At 36.3% G+C, this 13,209-nt stretch overlaps 1 protein-coding gene and 1 long non-coding RNA gene across 2 annotated transcripts in view; one reads left to right on the top strand and one right to left on the bottom strand.

Annotated features, from left to right (window-relative positions):
* LOC145678596 (aminopeptidase N-like) overlaps nucleotides 1-955 on the bottom strand; it is a 124,039-nt gene extending 123,084 nt beyond the window's left edge. Inside the window, exon 1 of the mRNA XM_081748936.1 lies at nucleotides 392-955. The gene's annotated coding sequence lies outside the window, so the exon portion shown is untranslated. The remainder of the gene's footprint in view (nucleotides 1-391) is intronic.
* Nucleotides 1-13,209, top strand: part of LOC145678599 (uncharacterized) — a 245,489-nt gene that overhangs the window by 46,185 nt on the left and 186,095 nt on the right. The window lies entirely within an intron of this gene.

The following is a 13,209-nucleotide window of genomic DNA, read 5'->3' as shown; positions in this document are numbered from 1 at the left end:
ACCATTTATAACACCATCTCATTCGTTTTCCGCTCTATCCAGTTAATTCTCACAATTCTTCTCCACACCCACATTTCGAAAGCTTCCGGACGTTTTTCATCATTTTTGCGTAATGTCCATGTTTCTAAATATATATAAATAATCTGTAGGATTTTAAGTTACACAGTTAGTGTGCCAGAAACTAAAACGATTGGGAAACGCTAAGTTATTAATGTGGTATACTTATACTGTACCTATACCTTAAATTATATTTACCTTTCTCATGGGTGTTAATGAAATGAAATACCTTTATATTATATTTTTTCTTAAAATAATTGTGTTGCAATGTGAAAATATATGCTTTGGAAATATAGTTAAGATGCGAAATTAATATGAATCAACTAATACTCACCTAGAAGCAGAGATGGTCTGGAATCAGCTGCATGTAGTTGCAATCTCTTGTCACCTACTATTTACACTAGAATACAATATTTGAGGGCAAAGTTCTCCCCAGCGGTCGTAGCTGCTCTCAGAGGAAATAATCACCGCCTGGCACTCTTGTTTACTTTCTACTTCATGCTCAGAGATGAAAGTGTTTTTAATATTTTTTGTTTCATTAACTTTTTTCCTTACTTTTCCTTCTTTTCATCAAACATATGAAGTTTCACAAACACGCACTAAGAACATGAATTCCAACCGGCTAATATTGAAAGCGTTTTTAAAACATAGCAGGAAAAAAAAAGATAATATTTCGATTTCACTTACGGAATTTTAACAAAAGAAAATCAATTAACTTCACAGCTGGGCGTTGTTATAATCTGCCTTCATTTCTTGATACACGATCTATTGGAACAATAAGTGTGTCATCCACTTGAGTATGCTGTGGACATACGATAGCAATGCAAAGAAGCTTAGCTTGCACGACCTATGTGAAGGACCCGTTGACATGTGTTGTGTTGTATACAAATGCCAAAGTTAAAATGTGAATGGTCTGCGAATACCTCTTCAGTGACATTGCTTCATCATCTCAGATTTCAGATAACAATTTGCCTTATAGCATTGTAACGGGTTTCGGTTCTCCCATTTCGAAATTGTCACGCCTTTCTAACATGCGCACGTGTAAGTTGTACAGCAGTGTGATAATAATAATTATATTTTAATTTATTGTCTTAGTAATGTTGATACTATTTATTATTTTATTATAATGCATGTTTAACTTGACCACCTCTAGTACCACAGAAAACTGAATTACACTTGCTTCCGTGGTTATGTGGTTAGCATCCCACCTTTGACATGGAAGAGCTGGATTCGATTCTTAGCGTGAGCTCATGAATACGCTCTCTAGGTCCTTGTCTCATGTAGCTTCGCTGCTGAAACGAATGTTATACTCCAATCTAACTGAACAATGTCTGACCCACATAAGTGCCCAATATACGACTAATAGACTCGTACTGTTTTAGCCGATAGTTTCAATGATGTACCCACAGTGATAGTGATTGTTATTACTCTGAGTTTAATAGGGACATCAATAGCGAGGCTATTTATTCCCGTCAAGAAATGCAGCGAAATTATGTAATATCCAAATTGTAGGTGGCTAACTTATCATTTGATTTTAGTTAAGAAGTAAAGAATCCTGATCTACAAAACCAGAAATAATGACGTTTGGAGTTTATGTCCTGACCGTGCATCATGCAGTTGAATGAAGTGTGTGGTTTTCCTGAGCAAATTTCATGTTTTCTATAATAATAATAATTTTTGTGAAACTTGTCTATCTTGGTCATCTCTAGTGTCCCGAAAAGTGACCAACTTAGCGCGGAACAATGTTCTATGTTTGAATGATGTACGGCAAAATTTAGTAGACGACCAAGTCAAAGAGGTAGCTAATTTAGTAGGGGTTACTATACTAGAGCTTCGGATATACAGTAAGTACCTGTACATTTCTCTATGTAAACATCTTTGCTATGGAGTAAAATGTGCCAAATGTGAAGAGACATTCTGCGGAACAGGAAGGGTTCATCTCATTTCCGAATAATTAGCTGGAGTGGGCCATAGGTTGCGGCAATGCACATGGAACTTCAGCTGTAATCCCTATGAAGTAGACATAGTGCTGCCCACGAGACTAGCTTATCTCATCTTTATTTATGTTCACGAGAGTCGAGACAATAAGTGCAAGAAATTTCTCATATATCGTGGGTAATATTCGTTTCCCAAGTTTTAGTTCACGAACTCTGTTTTAGTATTACATGAGTCACAGTAAAAACTATAAATTGGTAAAGATGTTGCATAGTTTGGCCTAATCCTCGTTTCGCCTAACCAATTATCTGATACTTTTATGACAGATAAAAGATAAGATTTATGTCCGCCAGTTTAGGCGAAATAAGGATACTCGTTTGAGCTAATCCTCGTTTTGCCTAAAATGGCGAACTATAAAAAAATCGTAGAGATAAAACTGGAGGGAATTTTTTCGAAAAAAAAATCATTTTGAGAATATTAATGCTCTCTCAGAGTGTATAGTAGCTATATTTGAGATGAAAGAAAAACAACAAGTTACACCTGTTAATAATTTTGTTTAAAGGTGAGTGCTATTTAAATTAACTTTTAGTTTGCAGCTTGTTTCCAAATATCTGATATTGTCAAATGGTACTGCTAATCAGTATGTTAAAGGAAATATAGTTTGTGTGTTTCTTCTTATCTGGATGCAGAAGTTATTTTATTGTAGGCTTTACTGATCTTTAAGAGGATTTCATTCCAGTTTCAATGCTCTTTGCAACTGTTAATGCATTATAAGGGATATTGCATTATAAAGGATACTCGTATTGTGATTCTATTGTAATTATAATTCGTATGAAATTTGTAAATATTTCGAGCTGGATCTGACAAAAGATCCCTAAAATTGCTCATAACTTAACAATGGACAACTGATTGAAATGAGTGATTTGTGACAAATCGCTCCGCTGACAAATTGCTCTTTGAATAATTCCACAATCCAAACATCTCAATGTGTTACTAACGAAGAAAGAAGAAAAATATATTTCAATTCTTATTATTACTTTTGAAATTACAACATTTGAGTTGAATTTCCACTCGTTTCACATCGGGAATGTCCATAGCATAAGTCTTTGAGATGTACAATGAGATTGAAATTCGGGCTTTTCGTTGGTTGTTTCAGAAGGAAGGAGTGGAATGCTCCTCCAAACAGATGGTGGCCAACCGAGATCTGTTATGAGGGTGGTTGTCCTGCTGGTACACTCCATTTCCACTCATAAGACAGAAATAAATAAAGATATGCTTGACGCTGGAGACCTTCGTATTTCGATACAATACGGCTGAATAGTAGGTACCAAAGGTCCAAAATATTGCTTACAGGAAAACACTCTAAATCAACATGGAGTCTCCATTATGTTGTACAGTTCCAATCTGACATGATTTCGTTGGGCTGGCACCAAATTATAGATCACTATCGGCGTGATGAGATTGAAATCGAGACTCATCGCTCCATACTACTCGTTTTTATGGTCCGGTCACGGCATTTTGTTGCAAGTGTAAGACATTAACCGCAGTGAGGTATAATGACAAGTGGTAACCTCGTGGGTTATCGGTTTCTGAAGTCCATACGATGAAGCGAACGTTGTCTACTACCTATCCGACTGAACCCCTTATTCAGTTGGGTGGCCGTCTAGGCTAAGGTTTACTGCTGTTCGGTGCAGTAAGCAAAGTTATGAAAACATTTATACCTAGTTCTCTTACATATGAGTTTCTTTTACTGTAGATTTCCAGATTATGCAGATTCAATATTGAAACTGTAAATATATCTATAACTTTCGGCAGCAATGGAGTGATAATGTGAGGCATGCAACCTTTTTATCGGAAGCTGAATTTTCATCAAAAACGATTTCTCGTTATCTCTTACGATTTTTAATATTTAGGAATCAATATCGAAACCGGAAGTTGTACTAGTTGTTACTACTTCTGGCTTCAATAGAAGAATGAAGCTGAGATGAAATCTATTCTTAAGATTTTGAATCCATACCATAAATCGTTTGGATCGATTATATATATATATATATATATATATATATATATATATATATATATATATATATATATATATATATATATATATATATATATATATATATATATATATTCATGGTCATAGTAAATACATAAAGGAGTTTTGGGGGTAATTCTAACTCCTCGAAAATAGTTAATATAATATCAATCTATATATCTTGCATTTCTTAATTCTTCATATACTAGGGAATTTTCTCTTATAATTTCCCTCTGGTTGAATTTCCACGATTTTTTCTTATTGTCCGCCATTTTAGGCGTAACTAGGATTAGGCCACACGAGGACCTTTTTTCGCCTAAAATGGCAGACACAAATCTTATCATTTATCTATCATAAAAGTGTCAGATAATTGGGTAGCCGAAACGAGGATTGGGCCAAACGTGGCGACACGATTGATAAAAGTGTTTGTACGAACACAATGAAGAGATTTATCAACATTTAAAGACAGACAATTCATTACACAACATACTACAATTATAAATATGGTTTAAATGTTGTTATTCCACACACCCCATGGACCTCACGTGACACGAAAGGCTTCTGATAACTTGTAGATAAAATTAAGAAGAAAATCAGGGCATAATTTTTGTACATAAATTTGCACAACGAACAGAGAATAATTTCGAGAGGAGAAAAGTAAAATTTTAAGAAGGGATGTGAAAGTTTCGAGATTATATGAGGAAACCTTTCCGAGAATCGAGAAAAGAATCGATACAATTCTTTGAGAATCGAAAAGAGACGAGAGTCTTTTACGGGACAAGACGAAATAACCCTATTTCTCGTCTTGTCTTGTCGCGTAGGCAACACTAGGTAGGCAGGTCTGGAACTTAAAACCTTTGCTGGTTTCCTGGAAGCTCTCGGTCTCGGATCTGGGTTGGACTCTTCAACTTTGCCGGGTTGTAGTCAAACCATGGGATGCGGTGACTTGCACACTCGGGACACCTCCTGACGCCTAAGGGAGATGTGAGCTTGTCTTAACCCTTCAGTCTGATACTGGATATTTCAGTAGACTCCCATTTACTAAGGGAAGTCCCCTCCACCAGTAGGTATAACTGGTAGATGAGAATTCCGATGCATCACGTTTATGGGCATACGGTATTCTATTATCCTTCTTGGAGGGATTCTGCGATAAGGGGTACTGGAACTTGAACGAAGCATGTTACCCTTCTTCCCCCCTTATTCTTAAAACCTTCAAATAAATAGGCCTACTTCTTAAGCATAAAGGAAGTCAGATGCTAAGAATCATTAATATAATTTAAATTTTACGAAAGTTATTGTGGAACAGACAGACATATTAGTATCTGTTGAGCTGGATAATAGAAACTTGAAACGCTTACTTAATAATTTGAGTTTTCTTTTGAACTCACGTAAAGTCCCATCACAAGTCTGCATGCTTTTAGCAAATTTTTCTATTTTCAGTATGTCTGTATAAAATGGCATGGCTGATTAGTTGTGTAGAGATGAAATTGGAAACAGGATCCTGGTTTTGTTTGTACATGCAGTAGCATGGTTTTCAGTTTATGTACAGGGTGTTTCAATACAACACTGACAACGTTTGGGAGGTGATTCCTGACACCAAGAAAAAATCATAAGTATAGACCAACCTAGGTGCACAAATGCTTCCTTTCAGAGTTATATTCTGCACAACACATGAAAATAATAAACTTTAAAAGTCCATAGCTCCAAAACTATTGAACCTATCGTAGTCGGGTCAAGATTTCACTTAGGAATTAATATGTGCGCTATCCAAAAATACATGTTTCAGAATCCTAAGGTACTCTCGCAACAATTTTTATAGAGGGAGTTTGGCTACTGGCATATAATTTCAAGTACTCACCAACTATCTCTATAAAAATTATCGCGAAAGTACCGCAGGATTGTGAAACTTGGGTATTTTGATAGGGCACATACCAGTTCTTAAATAAGTCTTGACCTGACTACGGTAGGTTACATTGTTTTGGATCTATGGATCTTTAAAGTTCATTTATTTCATGAATTTGACAGCCTCTAACTCCAAAACAAACCATTTATGTACCCAGGTTGGTCTATACTTTTTGTATTATCTTGGTGTTAGGAATCACCTCCCAATTATCGGTGTTGTTTTGAGACACCCTGTATTATTGTTTCACGAATTAGTTCATTCTATTTTCTTCCCGTTTAGCTTCACTTTCTTTAACCTCCCTAGAAAATACATCGTAACTTGACTATAGATTTAAAAAAAAAACTTTTTAATTTATTCACGTAGACTATGAAGGTAATCCCTGAATAAATCGATGGACTATTTCTTTCCATTTCGGATTTCGTAATGTGAAGATATACTACTTCACCAGTCCTTATAACCGCATCCTTGGCATAAAATGTGGTTTTCGTATGAATATAAAATGGCAATAAAGGTTTTCAGGTGAACTATTAAAGAAGCATTTACAGCCATAAATCAGTGATTTCACATTGTATGTGAGTATGAGGCTACTATAGAATACAATCATAATACAGGGAGCACTATAAGCTGATCTCTGATGCGAGATGTCCTTTATTCGATTCCCGGTCGCGCGAGTTGGTAGTAAACAAAAACGTGTTCATGAGTTTTCTCCGGTTTTATTAAATTTCTCCCACATCGTCATTCCACCAACTATTCATAATAATTCACTTGTATTAATCATCCATCTTCTTTCTAAGGAGAATAATTGTCCGACGCAAAATTAGAAATTTTATTCGATTTCAAGTAAATTGATACATGCAATAAAGCGACAACATATCAATGACAAACAAGATGGCTGAGTAGTAGAGCGCTTGCATGTGATGCGTGGGTAGGGATGCGCTCGAGTTGAGTCGAGATAGAATTTTCCATACAAAATTCGAGTCGAGAGACAGCTCTTCCAATAGAAAAATATATATTTTTCGAGTCGAGACATCACTTTTACAGCACATTTTCGAGACGAGACAGTCTCAAATCTTGTCTCGTGCACATCCCTACGCGTGGACCAAGTAAGTTCGTGGTGGACAACATTGTGTACGAGGGTTTTCTGAGAGTACTTCCATTTCCTCCCGCATTCTCATTCCACCAATTCTTCCATCATCATTCACTTGCCTTGATCATCCGTCTCCTTTAGCCTTATAGGACGTTAAACTGATAGATTTCATTTTATTTCATTTACAAATGACGAAGGCAGGGGATGACAGCGATGAACTTATCGCATATACTAGACAAGCACTCGGGACAGAACCTGCTCGGGACAATATATCCAACGTTGTTTCAAAACAGCAATTTAAACGCTGTAATACATTACTAAGCCATCTACACAAAATAATTCATAAGTTCACTCGTGGCAATATGGTTAGCGTAAGGCGCCTTAGGCACCGGAGACCCGAGTCCGATTCCCAGTAGAAGCTCATATGGGATCCCACATTAAACTCGAGGCACACATCTCATACAGCCTTGGTGCTGAACAGGACCTAAACTCAAAATAAATCAATCAATTCAATCCAACCAGTCAACAAAGTAAATTGCATACGAGTACATAAAAATGCATCAACTAAAGAGTGAAGCATTTATATACATTATACAATTCACCAAACTATGTAAAATGGATAATTTACAACTTTTGTTTTGACTACAAGGAAAATACACCTGTACACAGAATAATTGAAAACAAACAAAAGCAAATAAATAAAGCTCTTGCACGACGGTATACAGTAAAAATAAATACATAGTAACAATACAGCGTCTTTCAATATCATATTATTCAACCGTACTCAATCAACTTCTGGATTAACACTTTTCCACTTTCCTTCACAATTTTGGTTAACTGTTTTTACGTCACACTCCTGTGTTTCTTAATTTGTATTGGTTACTGTTCTTGCTTCGCACTAAGGGATTCCAGAATTCAAATCTGGTGGCCGATACTCCTGACTTACTGCCCTTTCTGTTACACACACTATATATATATAGGGTAAGAACCCCTAATATGAGGATAGACACCTAAATCGAGACCCCTCCCTATCTTGTGAAGTAAGAGCTGCAATCTAGTGGAAGCGAGCTAAAACAAAAGGAAATAGCCCACTACAGCACCTGAAGTCCCGTGAGCTCGTTATGTGGAGAGTTGTTAGTATAGTGGGGGCTGGAAGAAATTGCGCCCCTACAAAGTTTTCTTAACGAGCACACATCAGGCGCTGAAAATGAAGAAGGTAAATTGATATTCATTCTATCTTTAATTTCTTTTATACCAGTTGATATGCGAATTGCAACATGTAATGAGTTACCGGTTTTCTTCCACTTATATTTGAGATGGCGTTAGTCATTTTATTTATCGGTCGAATGTCTTATTATGAGACCCTTAACGGGTTCAGTATATGAGACCAGTCTCATAATATGACCCGTACAGTAATATTGAGTCTTATATTAGGAGCTTATTTCTATCGACATTTCTGTATTCGCAAGGTAGTCTCTTACATTTAGTCCTGTATATAGAGCCAGTGTTTTCGTTGGCATTGTACTGTCATTTTGGACATTTCTTCTCATTTGGTACATATTTGAACATTAAAAGAATTGACCAAAAGTCGTTGCAGTTTATGCACAAAAAAGTATAAAATTTTACAGTGTATTTAAAAGTATATTCTAAAATTGAAGAAAGTGAGTTAGATTGAAAGTGTAACGTTTTATATTTTTGTGCCATCACAGGATTTGGATTAAAGACAGTGTTGAATGGCGAATTAATACACCGGGATCTCTTGAATGGTGAATTAATACACAAAAAGCCGGGGTCTCTTATTAGGTATCCCTCATAAAAATTGCAGTGTAGCAACTTTGGTCACATTTTTCAATATATTATAATATTGAATATATTAAAGTAACGACAGTGTTCGTTTATGCTATAATTAAACAGTACATAGCATCTTAACTTTTAGGGTCTCATATTTGGGGTTCTTACCCTATATATATATATATATATATATATATATATATATGGAGAGGTGATTCTATATTTCTCTGTATAGGGATGCGCACGAGACGAGTCAACACAGGATTTTCTTGACAAAATTCGAGTCGAGACACGGCTCTTCCAATAGAGAAATATACATTTTTGGAGTCGAGACATCACTTTTACAGCACATTTTCGAGACGAGACAGCCACAAATCTTGTACAGCCCTACTCTGTAAATACTGAACCAAACTGAACCAAACTTGATCGGCAAATAGCCCATGGTCCAGGGCAGTGGTTCTCAACCGATATGTCGCGACACCTTGGTGTGTCACGCAGTCCCCTCAAGAATGTCGCGAAATTTTAGAATTTAATATCCTGAAGAATTTAATAAAAATTAGTTAAAATCAAGACAGACTGTACGAGTCAACAACTCCAGCGGCAGCAATAATGCTCAGTGCTACATACAGGCCCGTATTTAGGTAAGTGATATTCTATGCTCCAGCACAGGGCGACAGAATTTAGGAGGCGGCAAAGTTTGGATTTTTTTTTTAAGATTCACAATAAAGTAATATTTAAAACTAGCAACCCGTAGAGTCCCGTGCAAACGTGAGAAAATATGTTAATTTGTTTAATTCACTCTAATTACAGTAGTTACTAATTAGCTAGCTTATCTGATTATTGTTAAAAAGTCATCCTCTTCCACCCCAATCCCAAGGGATGAGGATGAACTTGAACATCACGAAAACTGATACCGTTAAATTCAGCGACCTCGAAAACTATGAAGTCAACACTAATATCTGTCATTTTCGATTAGAGTACACTTTTAACATCTCGCCCTTCCTTGGGGAGTGGAGTATGATCTTGAAGTTGAATTGGACTAAAACTGTCACTATTCATCTCAGCGACTCCAAAAACTATGAATTGAACTCAATATTGTCTTTTTTTTATATTATTTTTAAAATGCCCCCATGTTAGTCTTGTTTGGATCTTGCACCCGCATATCTAAACTCAGATGTGACCTAGGGCCCTGAAACAGATCTTTTGGATCATTTCTCTGAGAGCTTGAAAACATATTAAAATTTCATGTTTCTATCTATTAAGGTTCTCGAGTTGAAAAGCGCTACAGACACACAGCTTATTGTATTATTAATATAGATGCTATTAAATCATTACTGACGGTGAATGATGTAAACAATTAATTTTCTTATGAGTTATCAGTGATACTGGTACAGGGTGGTGGCAAATTATTTAGAGCACTGAGGTGCACAATACATAAAAACGGGACTGGCCACATAGTATCTTGTAAAAACTAATTGTTTTCACTATTATAACAATTATATTATTATTATTATTATTATTATTATTATTATTATTATTATTATTAGTAGTAGTAGTAGTAGTAGTAGTAGTAGTAGTAGTAGTAGTAGTAGTAGTAGTAGTAGTATTTATAATACAAATATCAAAGAAGTATGCCGTGATGTCCCAGACGTTCAGTAAAGCGTGTAGGTAGTCAAAAAAGGTTGAGAACCATTGATGTAGGAAACAAAAATTGCTATATTTTGTGGATGGGTTCGGCCAGGGATAGGCTCGGCTCTCCCTCTATGTCTTTATTTGTTGGTGACTACTGGTCGGAACGAAATCCGCTGGACAAATATCCTACCTGTTAGAAACTAAAGATCACTATATTTGATGAACAGACTTAGCCAGAGACATGATCGGTTAAACAACAGAGGCTGTGATCTACTGCTTCACACTCCGGGAGCTTTTAAGTTTAGTTCACCTCGATTTGTTATACTAAAATATCCAGGGACGAATCCAAGATTTTCTGAGGGGGAGGTGCACCAAATAGCAGCCAGTACATTTGAATTGAATTTTAGTTTTTTTTTTTTTTTTTTTTTAAATGACTTTAGGAATCTGTGGTATGAATGAGAAATTGCCCTGGAAATGCTAAATGTCTGCTCTCGATGAATCATTTTCCTTCAAACCTTCAGAAATTTGACTGAAACTATTGATTTTGCCAAATTTACTGCTAGCTTCTCACTTTAGGTAGTGTAAATTTACAACGAAGGGGGTGTGCACATGCACATATGCACTCCCCTAAATCCGGCCCTGAAAGTATCTATATCTTGGAATCTCGTAATGTTAGAGACATGAAATTTGGTATTTGGTTTTCTCATTTAAATAAATTAAATATCTATTTCAGTATTGTTTATATCTATCTATCTATCTATCTATATATATATATATATATATATATATATATATATATATATATATATATATATATATATACATACAGGGTTTTCATAAAGTCTCGACGGATTTAATTTGCTTATGATTTTCATAAAAATACTCATAATGAAATCAAATAAAGTGCAAACGGTAGCGGAAGGATTAAATTTTTAGTTGGCAACACTGTTAGATAAGCGGCAACTCTGAACACGTTGAGAGAGGGAGAGGGAGGGCAAGGGTCAGTTTCTTACTAAATTCCATCCATTGTTGTTTTCATTGTTGTTTCAATGTTGACTGTTAAAAGTAAGTTGTAAGCTGTATTGGTGTGTGTGTCTTTTAAAGAAATAAATAAATGAAAAACTTCTTTGAGAAGACTATTTTTTTTACCGTATCAAGGATGGCGTCGGTGAAAGAAAAAGCGCAATGTGTTCTGTGGTACGCAGAGCTAAAATCACCAATTCTGGTGTGTCGAAAGTTCACCAAAGAGTTCAAAAAGCCGGCACCGACTGAGAGTGCAATCCGAAAGTGGCATGCTAAGTTCTTGGAGACAGGAAGCGTCCTGGACCGTCCTCGAAGTGGGAGGCCGCCAACATCACCTGCAACAGTGAGCAGGGTAAGGGAAAGCATCATCAACAGCCCACAGAAGTCGATTCCTAGACGGTCCATGGAACTCGGAATTCCACAGACAACCGTGTTTGAGATAGCCAAGAAGACGATCAAGGCCAAAGGTTACAAAATCAAGATAGTCCAGGATCTGCATGATGAAGATTTGGACATCCGGTTCAACTTCTGTGACGCCATGCTCAAGCAGTTGGAACATGGCGACGTTCTGCCGCCTACGCGAATGTGTGGACGTAAATGGCGCCCAGTTAGAGGTGTGGCGGTGAATGAACTGAGCTGGTGCAGATTACAGGTAAAAATTTAATTCTTCCGCTACCGTTTGCACTTTATTTGATTTCAATATGAGCATTTTTATGTAAATTATAAGCGAATTAAATCCGTCCATACTTTATGAAAACCCTGTATATATATAGAATAGAGAAGAGGGAATAGAGAATAGGGTGGGAAGAAAAGAACAGGGATTATAATTCCTCTGTTATATGAAAGCAACTGTAAGTTTCTGTGAGATTGCATCACACACAAAATATTGACCCAATTAAAATGTTACTTGGCATCAGGGGCGAATCCAGAAGGGAGTGATCGCCCCCCAGAATAGGAGTTTTTTTTTATTTTAAAAATAAAACCTATCCTAAGAATTTTCACCTTTGTATTATAAATGTAAAATAAAACCTAAAATAGCCTTACTTTTGGGGAGAGGGCAGTTACGTTGTAAAAGTCAAATAAAGCAATAAATAGGAAGAAATTACTTACTTTGATGTTCCTCCTAAAAAAAATGTCCATCTTCGAAATCGCACGTGGCCATTTCTGTTCTTTCTTAGCAGCTATGAATAAAAAAATAAAAAAATAAAAAAACAATTAGCTAAATTGAAGTCATCTGGCCCGAGAAATGATAGTAGGACCTAGCAACGTCCAAAATATAGCTCTTGGTTATCTGTTTCACTCATTGATTGATTTATTTTCAAATTCTAATTCTAATTCTCGTATATTGTAGTTAGACTGGAAATGAAATGAAATCTTTGAGTTTTAGGTCCCACGATTATACCGATTAGGCTAAAGGAGACGGTGATGATGAGTAATGAATGAAATGGTGGAATAAAGATAGTGCGAGGAAACGGGAAAACCCCGAGAAAAACTACGCAAACAGTGTTTGTCCACCATAAAGTTTACTTGGCGGGGGCTGAGATCGAACCCGGGACCCCAAGCACCAGAGATGAAAGCTCTACCACTGAGTCACCGCAGCCCCGCTCATTTGAAGGAGTTCCGATTATATTTAAGCCCAAGTTTAAGGCAAGAAAGGGCAAGTCAACTGGCCCCGGAATGGATAGTGGATATGCCACAAGTATCGATCTTCCTTATTTATTCCCTTCCTTTGGTTTCTTTACT

Source organism: Thermobia domestica, chromosome 2 (assembly GCF_964235325.1).
Source record: "Thermobia domestica chromosome 2, izTheDome1.hap1.1, whole genome shotgun sequence".
Classification (NCBI taxonomy): Eukaryota; Metazoa; Arthropoda; class Insecta; order Zygentoma; family Lepismatidae; genus Thermobia; species Thermobia domestica.
This window is presented reverse-complemented; position numbering and strand designations above follow the sequence as displayed.